Raw genomic sequence first — 13,486 nt, forward strand, 5'->3', positions numbered from 1 at the left:
AAGAGTTAACCACTGCAATAACATACTACAACTGGAAAAGTGCTGTAGAAAATCTTTAGTGCAGTTTCCTCATAATATGTTGTATTATGTGAGTTTCCTATAATATTGGCAAATACGTGTGAAATTTTTATTTGGCCTTTATCACTGTACTTTTACTTATTTATTTTGTTATGCTTCTAATAAAATATTAAAATTTCTTTAAAAAGTAGCTCACTTTTTATGCTTTCTTGAAGGCAAATTTCATTCTATTCATTGTTGTTTTACTCAAATAACTCTTCAATGATAGAATCATCAATAAACTAAAGAATCATCAATAAACTAAGAGACTTTATGTTTCATAAATCATTAATTAATTTAATTTAAATTCATTTTTGTATGATGGGCCAAAAAGCCACATGTGTTGATTAAGGTTGAGCAAAATAGAGGGTGACTTGAAAGTTGAAGAAACATTTTCAGGGACGCTTTTGACCCCAAACACAACCCAGAAGGAGATAAATCCTTTGCTGTGGCTTTAAGTAGTGTGGCGCCTAAACAGCATGATAAATGTGCTGCCATTTACAGACGCCTCAATTAGAGCCAAGATATCTTAATGCACTCTTTGGCATCTCAGAGCACATATACTCTATATGAAGGACTTTTAGATTTATGGTGTGAAAGCAGCCTACCATATGGGCCACAGCTCTTTCTTATTTAGCACTTTTCCCCCGCATTTGTACAGACCTGCTCTTTTGTTTTGATCATTCCTTTCTTAACTATTTGTAGACCACATTTTTTTTCCTCAAAAAGTTTTAGTCTATTTTCTTCTCATTCTAATCTTCCAATATCTATTTGAAATAGAACATAAAAGGTATTTCCACCCTTTTCACTACTCATCATAGTGATTCTTACACGTGATATTGTCCCACTTAACACTGAGTGTAACTACTCACTCTTAAGTTTATTTTCAAGGGAGAGTGGGTTAGGAATGTGGGGAAACAGTTATGTGAAGTTTTTTTCTTACGTATTGGATTACACTTACTGTGTAGTAATTTTTTCTAAGGAAAATATTGCTTCAAGAAGAATCAAAATTGGATCACATAATTATTAATAATAACTTTTGATAACTACCAAATGTGTGATACCTATTTCAGTTCAATGACACTTTCAAATACCAAATGATTAAAACTCTAGAGATTATTTCAATATTGCACTGGAGTTTCAATGAGTTGAATCTGTTTATAATTTGATGTGGCAACCAATAATACTACATGCCAATCTCTATTAAATATTTTAGGTGTTAAAAATGTCATTAAGGCAGGAAAGCCAATTATTTCGATGATGTATGTATCTAAATGTTTTTGAAAGTTCTAACTGTTTTTAAAATGATTAAAATCATATTGAATTCAAGGTCGTTTTCCTTGAAGCTATCCATAATATGTTGAACTCATGTGGATTGGATTGGCTATCTCTTAAATTCAGATGGTCAGCATTCATTTAAATTTAACACATCAACATGATAGTTTGGAAAACCTCTTTGATGTGTGGGTTCACAAGTGCTCCTTGTATGACATTTTATGATTTCTCAAAGTTATATTTCTAATAAAAATTGCATTGGGAAATATTTTGCCATATTTATTAAGCCGTAAAATTCATGACCTCTTTGGAAGTAAAATATGAAATCAAATTTATGAAAATCACAGATGTAAGTAATATCACATAAGTAATTCAGTCTTATATTTGGTAATCTTAAATTTTATTCTTTCAATTATGTTGATATTTCATCACATCATAATAATTCTATATCTATATTTACTGTAATTTATTTTTATGTACATTATATGGTGTTAACTCTAGTGATAAAATCCAAATTATTACTTTAAAATGAGCATGCTGCCTGCAAAAAATAACTTAAGGAAACTGATTACACATTGTAAAATATTTTTGTAGATAAAACATAGAGTACCAAGTATTTTCATATAATACCAGTTATTTTAAGTCCCGTGTTTAACATACATTTAAAATACATTGTGTTTATTTGAACAGATATTCATGTTTGTTTGTAGAAGACAGTGTTTCACATTTTTTGAAGTAAATTAGGATATATGAATATTGCCACGCAATTTAAATATGGAAACCTCCTAGGTTTTAATTTTTCTCCAAGCCTTTTTACTTGTTCACACCTAAACTCAACAGCAATTCTTTTACAAACTCATTTTTATTTAGTTTTCCCAAATTATTCAATTGTTTTCAGTGAAATGACCTTTTTCTAAATATATTTAATCTGTTATGTATAAGATTAGAATAATAGGAATGAATAGAATAAGCAGATTTAAGGAAAACATAATTGATTTGGGAGCTAAAACTTAAATGGAGAGGGTAGCAGAGTGTGAGCAATCTAGCACAGAATGTGTTATAGAGTAAAAAAAAAAGAATTAAGCAAATTAGTTAAGTTGAGTTCCTTGAATTGAAAAAATATGAAGAGAGCCTCCATGAAATTGAAAAAAATATATATAAAGGACAAAATTAAAATGTTATTTTCCAAGAATAAATAATTAATGTTTTGGATAGTCTTTTTCAGATATAGACAGCTAATATTTATATATTGTATAGCTAATATTTATTGGGTTTATTCTGCCATGCAGTAGACAAATAATTTATCTTACTTAAATCTCAAGACAACTAGATACTGTTCAGGAATAGTGTAATTCAGTAGTAGTTGTAAACCATTCCAAAAATAGTTGAACTTGTTGTTGAATAATATTTATTCCCTAGAGCAAGTACACAATTGACAGGTATGAAAAATGTTTGCAGACCAGAATACTTCTTAGTAATCCTCGTATCTCTAAAACGGTCATTAAACTTAGACTTTACTAGATCAAGTAAAAAATATTTTTGTTTATATTGCAAGGATATATTTACATCATCATAAGATTACATCTGAAATTTATTAATATTAACAGTATAAGGAAAGATAATGACTTCAAGATGTCTGAGCTAATTAATAAAATTCTTATTAGAAAGAGTAAATATTAATGTAGAAAGTTGGAAACATAAAAAAGCATAATGAAGAAAAAGGGATACCCATAATCTCACTATTCAGTAATAATAATCATTACTATTTTGGTGTATAGTATCTTAGCCATTTTCCTGAGTGTGTGTGTGTGTGTGTGTGTGTGTGTGTGTGTGTGTGTGCGTATTTACAAAAGATGATTATCCCATGTAGACAGTTTTGTTACATCACAGTTACCACTGTTTAGTGTGGCAGGACGGCATGCTATTTAACGGCTCAAGCTCTGGAATCTGACTGCCTGATGGATGAAGTTCTGGTTCCATCTCTCACTAGCTGTGTGTCCTTGGCATGTCACAGGATCTCCTGAGCCTTAGACTCCTCATTGCCAACATGAGAATAATAGAATAATAGTAGTATCTAGTTTATAGATTTAAATGGGATAATCCCTGTATTTGATTTAAGAAATATTTTATTTTTTAATGGCAACTTAGTGAGCCATCATTTTTACATGCTCTATTTAAACAAAGACACTGTTGTTTCACAGAAAATGATTTTATATGATAGGGCAGAACATATACATGTTGATACTCTAATTTTCAAAAGACCGTGATTATTCATCTTTTGTTATAGTCGTTTACATAAGGTAATTAAATCATGAAATGAGGATCTTCACAGAAAACATAAAACAAATGTAACAACTGAAATATGAAAATGGTTTATGAAAATGGTTTATGAAAACGATTAAACTATAAATCCTCCATTACGTGATCTTACTTTCTTCTATGTTGCATTTATTCTTTTTAAAAGAATATATGATGCTTACTGTGACAAGAGATTATATCTTAAGTATATGTAATTGGAATGTCCAGAATGTGATCAACATTTTCCACTGGTTACTAAACTTGTGTCGATAAAAAATTTAACAAGTTAATGGGGCTTAAAATATTGTTTAAAATTGTCATTCCTGGTTTAACACAGTGGTTAATATTTTACTGACTTACATGTTTTTCCCGTTCACGCTTATTGAGTCCCCTAAATCCCACGATTCAAAGAAATTAATTAACTGAAAGAGTTCCTATTTGTAAACATGTCACTTCTGGGAATTAATATGTCTACAATAAAATTTATGCCTTTTTTAACACTGAGTAGTTAGTATTACTGCACAAAGTTGAGTCATACAAAACCCATTAAATTTTAACTGTCAGAATAATGTATTATAGAACCAGGAACTTCAGTTTTTCTCAAAGATCACCATGAAATCCCCTTGCTGGGTTATAGACTGAGTTTGCCAGCATCACAAAAAATGATGCTTTTTCAATTTCTTCTCCCTCTATATGATTGTAATTGAACATGTAGTTTCCAGAGGCATCTTTCTCTTTCCATTTTCATATCCTTCTGAATTTCTTCCATCCTGTGGGCCCATTGCTTCTTTCAAGTGTCCCTTTTCTCAAGCATTTTATAGAATAAGATCTGGAAGCCCCATTATAAAATATTGAAAACTTCAATTTCAATCATGCTGATTTAGAGTCAAGGGTCCAAACAATAGTCTTTCGTTTGTTTATAAAATTTTTGTTTTGGAAGGCTGATGTGGGATTACCAGATCAAAAATTTTGAGACTCTCAAAAGTAGTAATGGGCAGAGATGGGATCTCAGAAACCAAGAAGTTGATTACCAGCATGCCTCTATCTTTGATTAATCATATACTAAATTGTATGTCTCTTGAAAGCTGAGATATTTTATTTTTCTTTGTATTCCAATATGTTACCTGACCCTTAATATTAGCTTGATAAATATTTGTTGAATAAGATGAATAAGAAAATAAATTCATTTTCTGCTCCAATTTTCCCCTTGAATAAAGAGTCCTTTTGATATCTTTAAAAAATAGCATCCAGATTATATTTAAATTAATGTCATGAAAATCACCATTCCACAATTTGTCCATTCTGCCTCCAGATACTAGATCCTACTTCCTTCTTTATTATCTGGAAGATCTTGGTCAAAGGATTCAAATGCTTCAAGAGTCAACTGGCTTATGACTCAGCAATTTCCACTCTTAGGTATCTATCCAGAGAAATCCAAGATGCTAATTTGAAAACAATATACGCACCCCCTATGTTTATTGCAGTGCTATTTACAATATCCAAAACTTGGAAACAACCGAAATGCCCACTGGTAGACGACTGGATTAAGAAGCTGTGGCACATTTATACAATGGAGTATTACTCGGCTATAAAGAAGAAGGGAATCTTACCATTTGCAACGATATAGATGGACCTAGAGAATATTATGCTTAGTGAAATAAGTCAGTCGGAGAAAGACAAATACCATATGATCTCATTTATATGTGGAATCTAAAGAACTGAATAAATGAACAAAGTAAACAGACATAGTCTCAGAGATATAGAGGAAAAATTGATGGTTGCTAGAAGGGGGTGGGGTGGGGATGAGGGAGAAGGGGAAAGGATTAGACAGCGTAAACTGGTAACTACAATATTGCCACGGGGATACGAAAGACAGTTTGGGGAATATGATCAATAATGTTGTAAAGATTTCGTTGGGTGTCAGATGGGCACGTGTCTTATTAGGGAGACCACTTCATGGACGATGTAGATGCTTGACCACTGCACTGTACACCTGAAGCTGAAGCTGAATAATATTGTATGTCAACTATAGATTGGGGGTAGGGGCTTATCACTTTGTGAGGGGTGAAATGTCTAACTATTTCATTGTTTTGTGCACCTGAAACTAATAAAATAAAGAGTCAATTGGATTTTCTGTTCATTTATTATATGGGCATAATGCTTATTACAAGACTGTTAAGAGAATTAAATTATTTAATATATTGAAAAAATCTAGCAAAGTGTTGGGCTCACAGTTTTTGCTCAGTATATTGTAATTCAGTGTCAAATGGATTATCTTTTCTTTCACTCAATCAATTGCCTAAAACAAATGTTTTTTGTATTTGGATCATAAAACTCTTGTACAATTTATTTTTCCCATGGATCTTAAAAAAAGATTTTATATATATGCATAATCTTCAACTTTCTAGAACTAACAGGTGATTCTTAATCATACAATTTGGGTAATGAGATTTATTATCTTTCTGAAGAAATTTTTGGTGCCATATTAGTTCTTGTTCAAATCACCGTGTGATTTTCTTTCGTACACTTTTCAGTTTCATTTATTCTCTTAGATACATGACTTATTTCTTGTTTCCTTTTTTGTTTTTCTGGATTATAGCAGTAAATTTAAAAATATATATGTTTTTATTTTTAAGAAGCGACTCATGGACAGGAGTCTAAAATGTTTTCTTTTTAAAGTCCTTTTCATATTTAAATGAAAAATTCCCTGTACGTAGAATGCTATGTTAAATATATTTTCTAAGATATTTGATTTTTTTTCTCTCTGACATATAATGGTTCTAATGGGAAGTCTGGTGCTAATCTAATCCTCTTTCCTCTGTAGATTACTTTTTGTCTCCATGGGAAGAAATTTTATGGTTTTCGTTTTGTGTTTGGAATTGAAAAATTTCACAATTCTCTCTTTGAGCGTGTACCTCTTCATTTTTCCTGTAAATGAGGAGTCCTTCAATTTGAGTTTTTCGTTTGTTTGGTTTTTTTTTTTCCAGATTTGTTTTCTATTATCTCTGTGACTTTTTATATCCATCAATGTCTTCTTTCTTTCTGGTCCTCCAATAGGTATATGTCGGCCCTTGTGGGCATAACTGATTGGCATTTAAATTTTCTAATATTTTCCATTTCTTAGTGTTTTAAATTTTGTATTCTGGAAGATACCTTTGTGTTTATCTTTCAGATTGCTAATCCAGAATTGCCCATTTTGTTAAGTATTCTTACTTTTCAATTAATTTTGGAAAACATAATTTTAATTTCCAAAAATTCCTTTTTGTTCTTCTATTGTTGTTTTTTATGGTAACCCATTCTTGTTTTAGTCATGCAGCATCCCCTGATCTCTCTGAGGTTATTGACAGGGATTTCTAAAACTGCTTACATTTTTTACATTATCTCCATTTCTTCTCTAACTACTTGATTTTCTTTGAGGAGATTTTATAACTGGTGAATCTCAGTGTATCACTAATACTTAGGAAATTGCTGCTCAGCTGGTGAATCCCTTTGCCAGCAGGGTTTACTCTGCAGTTTTGTAGGTCTGTTGCCCTAAGGCCCTTTCTCATGCTGGAAGAGGCCTGATTGAGTCAGTCCTGTTGCCAGGCAGCCTCTCTTTAGATTAAAGGCAGGCTGGGCTGGCAGTGACCATAAGGGTGGGGTATTTGACTTCTTTTATTCTAGGCAGAACTGCTTCTTCTCTATTCCCAGCACCCAGCTCCATTGAACTGTTCCAGAGCCATCCACTGCCGTTTTCTGCCTCTATTCTCAGATACTGCAATCGCCATTGTGGGAACATTCAGGAAAATCTGCTCAAATTTCAGGTGAGATCCTCAACTGGGCAAAACACTATAGACAACTGCTCTGCACATACTGAGGAGGGGTTGTCAGCAGAATAACTCAGCAGTTCTGTAAATGAGCCTTTACTTAAATTCACTCCAGGCCACCTAGCGCTCTCTTCTGTTCTCTGTAATCCATAACTATAGATTTTGAGTCACTTGATTTTATTTTTACACCACTGAGAACACTTCCCATCACGTATAGCCTTCACCCATGCATATACTAAGATGTGATTTCTTCGATTTAGATTATACTTCTATATAACCTGATTTTCTTACTGTCTTCTAAAATTTTATTAACATTTGTTGTCTGCTCATGGCAGACAGTTTCACTTTTAGCATTCTTATGGGTTTATTTACTTATTTTCATAATATATCTTTACTCTTATTTGAATTGTATATTGGAAAAAGATTGTTCAGCATACTGTATTATAAAAGAAAATGGAGTATTTGATAAATATGATTTAGCTATAGACATGATTTCTGAATGTTAAAAACTGTATAGAAGTCAATTCTTTTGGCATAAAGAATTGTTAGTCAAAGACATTTTAATAAAAGCTAGGGGTGATTCCAACAGTGTGGACCAAGTTCAGGGAAATCAACTTAAGGTAGAATAACACCCTGGGGCTGGTAAAAATGGGGGGAAGGCTTACACCCCTAGCTTCAAAGGTCACTAAAGTGACAAGAGGAAAGAGTGGTTACTAGGATGAAGAAGAAAAACTGATGAAAGAGTTGCCTTACAGGAGCTGTGGCCTTTGATCAAAGGAGAGATTCAACCCACAGGAAAGAAATTAGGACATAGACGCTTCATCTCACTCTTCTCCCTTCTTCCAATCTGTTGTGGAGTCCTAGTAACTGATCCCATATGGTAGGCAGAAGGTGAGAGAGTTCACCGATGCCTTTTATACAGGTCAGCTTCCAAGGAGGCAGAGCAGCGTGGAGAAAGATGGAGAGTAGATCTGGACAAACAAGTGGGAAATATCCAGCAGGGCTCACCCTTCTGCATCCGATCTTGCACTTTGTTCAGATTAAATGTTATGTGCCTATCACAGGGGTCACACATATTCCCATTAGCCATGTTGGTGGCAATTCAATGATTTATCCACCTGAAACTTAAAACAGCAGGTATCACCAGTGTGCTCACATAAGGTAAGAAAGTGAGGGAGGAGGGGAGGTGAAAATAAACAAGTAATTAACATAATATTTTACTGCTGCGGTCCTCCTTTCTGATACTAATCAAGCCCTAATTTGGTATGTACAGCCACCTTTCTTCACTACTCAATACGTGTTTATTTTACCACTACCAGCACCTCAGCTGTATGCAGTTCTTTACCTGGTGAGATAATCTGGCATGATCTCAGTCCACGGTAGTCCTGTCTTTACTGTGTCACTATAGTTTCTATTGACCAGATTTCTTGGGAAAGGAAGTGCCAACAAGCGACCCAGTAAATCCCCTGAGCTCTACAGGTAGACCTCCGTGTCCCAACTGTGTAGCAGGAACTCAAATTTACCATTGTTATTGGGATCAAGGACTTCAGTCAATGTGAGCTCCTTCTCTATTAATGGGCTCAATGGTGTGAGGAGCCCTGAATGGCCAAGAGAAAAGTGTCAAGTTCTAAATAAATAGACCGTGACTGTGTTCCCCGCTGGAAGCATTTCTTCCTTAAGGAATACAACTCCAAACCCACATAACTTAAAGTTGTGGAGACTGGAAATAAAATTATTTAAGTGAGTTATTTTGGGAATAGAAGAAGAAGAAAATTACTTTTACCTCTATAGTTTAGTTCCCTTAGATCCCGTATTTTGGTTGTGAAAATGATGGCTCCATATAGTAGTCACTGATTTAAGTCATGTAACTTGTCTTGTAGGACAGAACTCCAACCTATGGATTGTTTTTTTCTGTTTGATGAGTGAACTGAGTCCTTAGTTGGCCATGACATTGTTGCAATAAGCCAGAAGCTCTTGGGTTATGGGCACATGGTAGATCAGTAAAATTTGTGGCTATGAGTCCATTGTTCCATCTCTTTCACTTAAAAATAGTTCTCCTTTTGGGAGATGATATTGTTTGGTATTTCATGGTGATGGACAAAGTTAATAATGAAGACCCTTTTGGGGAAGAGCAAAGTAGAAAAAAGAGTGGATCTATAGGAAAATATGGAACATAAGTAAAAATTACTGGTTGGAAAGAAGAAAGAGAAGGAGACAGAGAAGAAGAGGGAGAGGGAGACGAAGAGGGAGAGGAAGGAGGAAGATGAGGAAGAGAAGAAAGGAAGAGGAATGGAGATATGAATGGAAAATGGGGTAGGATACTGGATTAAAGAATGTCTGAAAAAAAATAATTTACTAGGGGGAAAAGCAGATAGGTTACCAGGAAGACCAATTCTTTCTTTTGACTTTGTTCTCTTAAACTTATCAGGCGAAAAAAAGACAATATGGATTCCAGTTAAAAAATTAGTCTTAATGGAGGAAAACTAATATTAGGTGAACTCTTCTGAACTAGAATATCATGGTGGTAACTCAAATTTAATGCAATAGTAATAGAGTCTTTGTAATCAGTTGTTCTCTTAGATTGTTGTGATTAAAGAAAGTAGTCCAAGAAGTTTTGCTCAACTAGCAAAAATATCTGTCACATTCAGTCAACTGAGTACCTACCATGTGCCATATACCACCCAAAGCACCAGGTATATGGGAATGAAAAACTCATGACCTGAAGAAGCCTGCAGTCTTAGTGGGTAAAGAGATATGCAAACCAACATATATAATACAAAATGAAATTTGCTATGTATATCTTCTAATGTGACCAAATAAAAAGTTGGCTCAGAGTGCCAGGATGGGAAGGGAGAGGGGTCAGGGTGAGTTCAGAGAAAGTTTCACAAACTATTTGACTCTTGAGTGGTGGGTGGGGGAGGTATTATCCCAATAAACAATAGAGGGAGAAAGATATTATAGGCGTAGATGAAAGCAAGTGCAATTATTGTGAAGTATGAAATATAGAGGCCAGTATTTCACTATGTGAGAAGTAAAGAAGCAGGGAACAAGGGTGGAGAGGAGGGAAGAGACAGGAAACTGATGTAAATTGTTTGTATTTCCTCTTTCATTATTCTATAAAATGACTAGTACCTAAACATTTTTAAACTCTCTATGCATGAGAATAAGACAAGCCACAGTAGAGTTTCTCTCTCATTACCTGTTCTAATAAGCAAAGAAAATTTGCATGTTGCAATAGTTATTAATTATGTTTATCATCAGAGATATGCTACTGAGAACCATTCACATCTTTGGAGCCCTAAAAATTGTGATAAATGAATCATTAAGTTTGCTACAAGTTTAATGGGATTATATTTCTAAATAATATAAATAGATGTGTTGCATATTTATTGCTGATTAAATAAGTTATTATTTCTCAAATGAATTTAAAACAATTACAAATATACAGAAAATACTGACATACCTAATATTAGATTGAGTTATTCTTTGTTAATCAGGACACCTGAAATAACATGTACAATAACAAAGATTTGCGGAAAAGAAAATTTGGAACACTGTATTTGAGGAAGAGAAAGCTGAGAACTCTGTATAAGAGTTTGAATCTCTTTCTTATTGATTTCTTTATCAAAATCCTTAATGATATATTGGTGTGGGCATGAAATCATGAGGGCAGTTTTAGTATTAGAAATGTCTAATACTATTGATGTTACAATTTACATATTTTATACTATGTGTTAAATCACAAATTATTGTACTTATGGTTATTTTTAATGCACTTGTTTTTAACTTTTAAACTAGAGTTACTCGTATAAGTAAATTTTAATTAATGTCTTGGCATAATTAATTTTCCACCTAACTTTTAAAAAGAGAGAAACACGCTTTTGTGATTAGAAAATAATTGGCTATGACAAAATCAACTAAGTAGTTAAAATTAAATAGTATTTGAAGTTCTTAATATTTGTATCAATGTATCTCTGGCATACCTAACTTATTCATCACATATATAACTTACCTATTATAAATTTTAGTTTTAATTAATAAATTATTAAGTTTAATGATACTTTCTGGCTTCTATATGTAAAATCATATTACATAGAAAAGTTGAACACTTGACAATCTACATGAAACACTTTATTAAGTTTTAAAGAATTCTGCAAGATTATTTCAAAACATCCACTCTTAGCTATTTTGTATCTCAAACATTTATGATCACTGAAGACAAAAATGTGTCATTTTTGGAGGGATATGTGAATATTGTCCTCAGTTTTTCACATTCTCATTACAAAAGAAAGTGATTAGTCTCTAGGGCTTGAAGATGGGACACTTAGCCATGCTTACATTCTTAAAGTAAGCTCAAGAACAAACAGTTCAAGAACACAGATGACATATTCCTAGATGTCTCTTGGCAAGGTTGCAGAAATGTTTTTAGCCACTGACATATGACTTCATTTTTATTTTTTCTAGCACCACTGGTGGCAAATATATGCCTACCTGGTTGTTGCTTCTTTCCTGTTTTGATTTTTTTACGTGTGAAAGTATATATTATACAGAGGGCAAGCTTTAATGGAAGGAAGGAAGGAAGGAAGGTAGGAAGGAAGGAAGGAAAGAAGACCCTGCCGCTTGAGGTTGCTGTTCTCTGCTTGGCGTGCTAGAGCCTGAACGGATAGAACTCAGCAACATTTTAATACACAGCACTTGTGTGCGTATTCACACACACACATACACACTCTCCCACAGATTTGTATGCATAGTTCATTAACTTCACTTTCAATGGCTGAGCAAAAACAAAGGAGGAGCAAACAGCATAACTATGAAATGAACATCAAGATTAATTCACAAGAAAAAGAATGATGTTTTTCTAACCAGTTCTCCATTCAACACCTTCAGAATTTGGATATATAATTTATGTAAGAAATTTCTGTTCTATTTCTGCTAATGTCTGGTGGTTGCTTTCTTTAGTGAAATTAACAGGGAAGCCGATATGACATTAGCTCGTTTTTATGAGGTTGTCTATACTGTTCCTTTCACTCTATACTATGTGTGTAACCCAATCCAGAATCCTTTCTGGAACAAGTTGAGATGTTTACTTTAAAAAGAAAAAGAAAAGTAGAAAGAAGGTTTCTCCAGAAAATATTTAACTATAATTTTTATCTTGGAAAAACGTATTATATAGTTTAAATATCCTCTTCTAATATATAGCAACATAGTATTACAGTTAGCAGAGTATTCATTCTCTATTGATAAGTTTTATCTACAAATGTTTGTATGTCCTATTAATATGCAAATAACATACCCCTAAAATTTATAATAATGGATCATTTTAAATTAAGTTCATGAATGCGTTCGTTTTATGGTTAAAATTACAAGTCTTTGGTCTATTTCTTCCCTAATTAGAAATTATTATGAAATATATCAGTTTCATGAAACCCCAAATAATATTAATTAAATAACCATACACATTAGCTGGGAAATACTCAGAACACTGGTGAGAGAAATATAGCTAAAATCAAATTAAGACATTTCCATTTAAAATTCTTTTGACATTCTGGATACTGCAATAATGTCAAGTTAAAACCTGAATATATTTCAATATCTTTAATAGTACTATAATGTAATAATAGAGTATAAGTAATATCAATGTAATTAATGGTAATTTAATGTAATATTTGCAATGACTGGTGAAAAAAAGAGACCTAAGAAATGACCTTCTCATATTCTTGCTGGGACCCTTTGAATTTCTACTCATTCTCAGGCCTGTCCGTTTGCTGCTCGTGTGTAATTTGCAAGTTCAATCTTAGTTTTATAGACACTTGTAAAGAGAGGCTTGACCAGATGGGTGAGAGGGAGTGTGTATGTATGATTGTGTGTGTGCATTATATTTTCTCATTGTATATGCTCTATTTTAGAGAAAGATAAGATAGTAAAAGGAGAACTGCTCTTCCCACTCCCATGTTGCTGCCTTATGGAATCATAGGAAGACTGGCAGCAATGAGAAGAAAAACTGGACGTGTTCCAGTGACTTCTGGAACGTTCAGCCTCAGTGCTCGCAG

General features: G+C 33.2%; 1 long non-coding RNA gene across 1 annotated transcript in view; it reads left to right on the forward strand.

The window, feature by feature from the left end:
- Positions 1-7,243: 7,243 nt before the first annotated feature.
- Positions 7,244-13,486, forward strand: part of LOC141572066 (uncharacterized) — a 55,367-nt gene continuing 49,124 nt past the window's right edge. Inside the window, exon 1 of the long non-coding RNA XR_016019739.1 lies at positions 7,244-7,433. This is a non-coding gene — a long non-coding RNA (uncharacterized LOC141572066). The remainder of the gene's footprint in view (positions 7,434-13,486) is intronic.

Source organism: Rhinolophus sinicus, chromosome 17, assembly GCF_057876585.1.
Source record: "Rhinolophus sinicus isolate RSI-liver-muscle chromosome 17, RSI-T2T, whole genome shotgun sequence".
Classification (NCBI taxonomy): domain Eukaryota; kingdom Metazoa; phylum Chordata; class Mammalia; order Chiroptera; family Rhinolophidae; genus Rhinolophus; species Rhinolophus sinicus.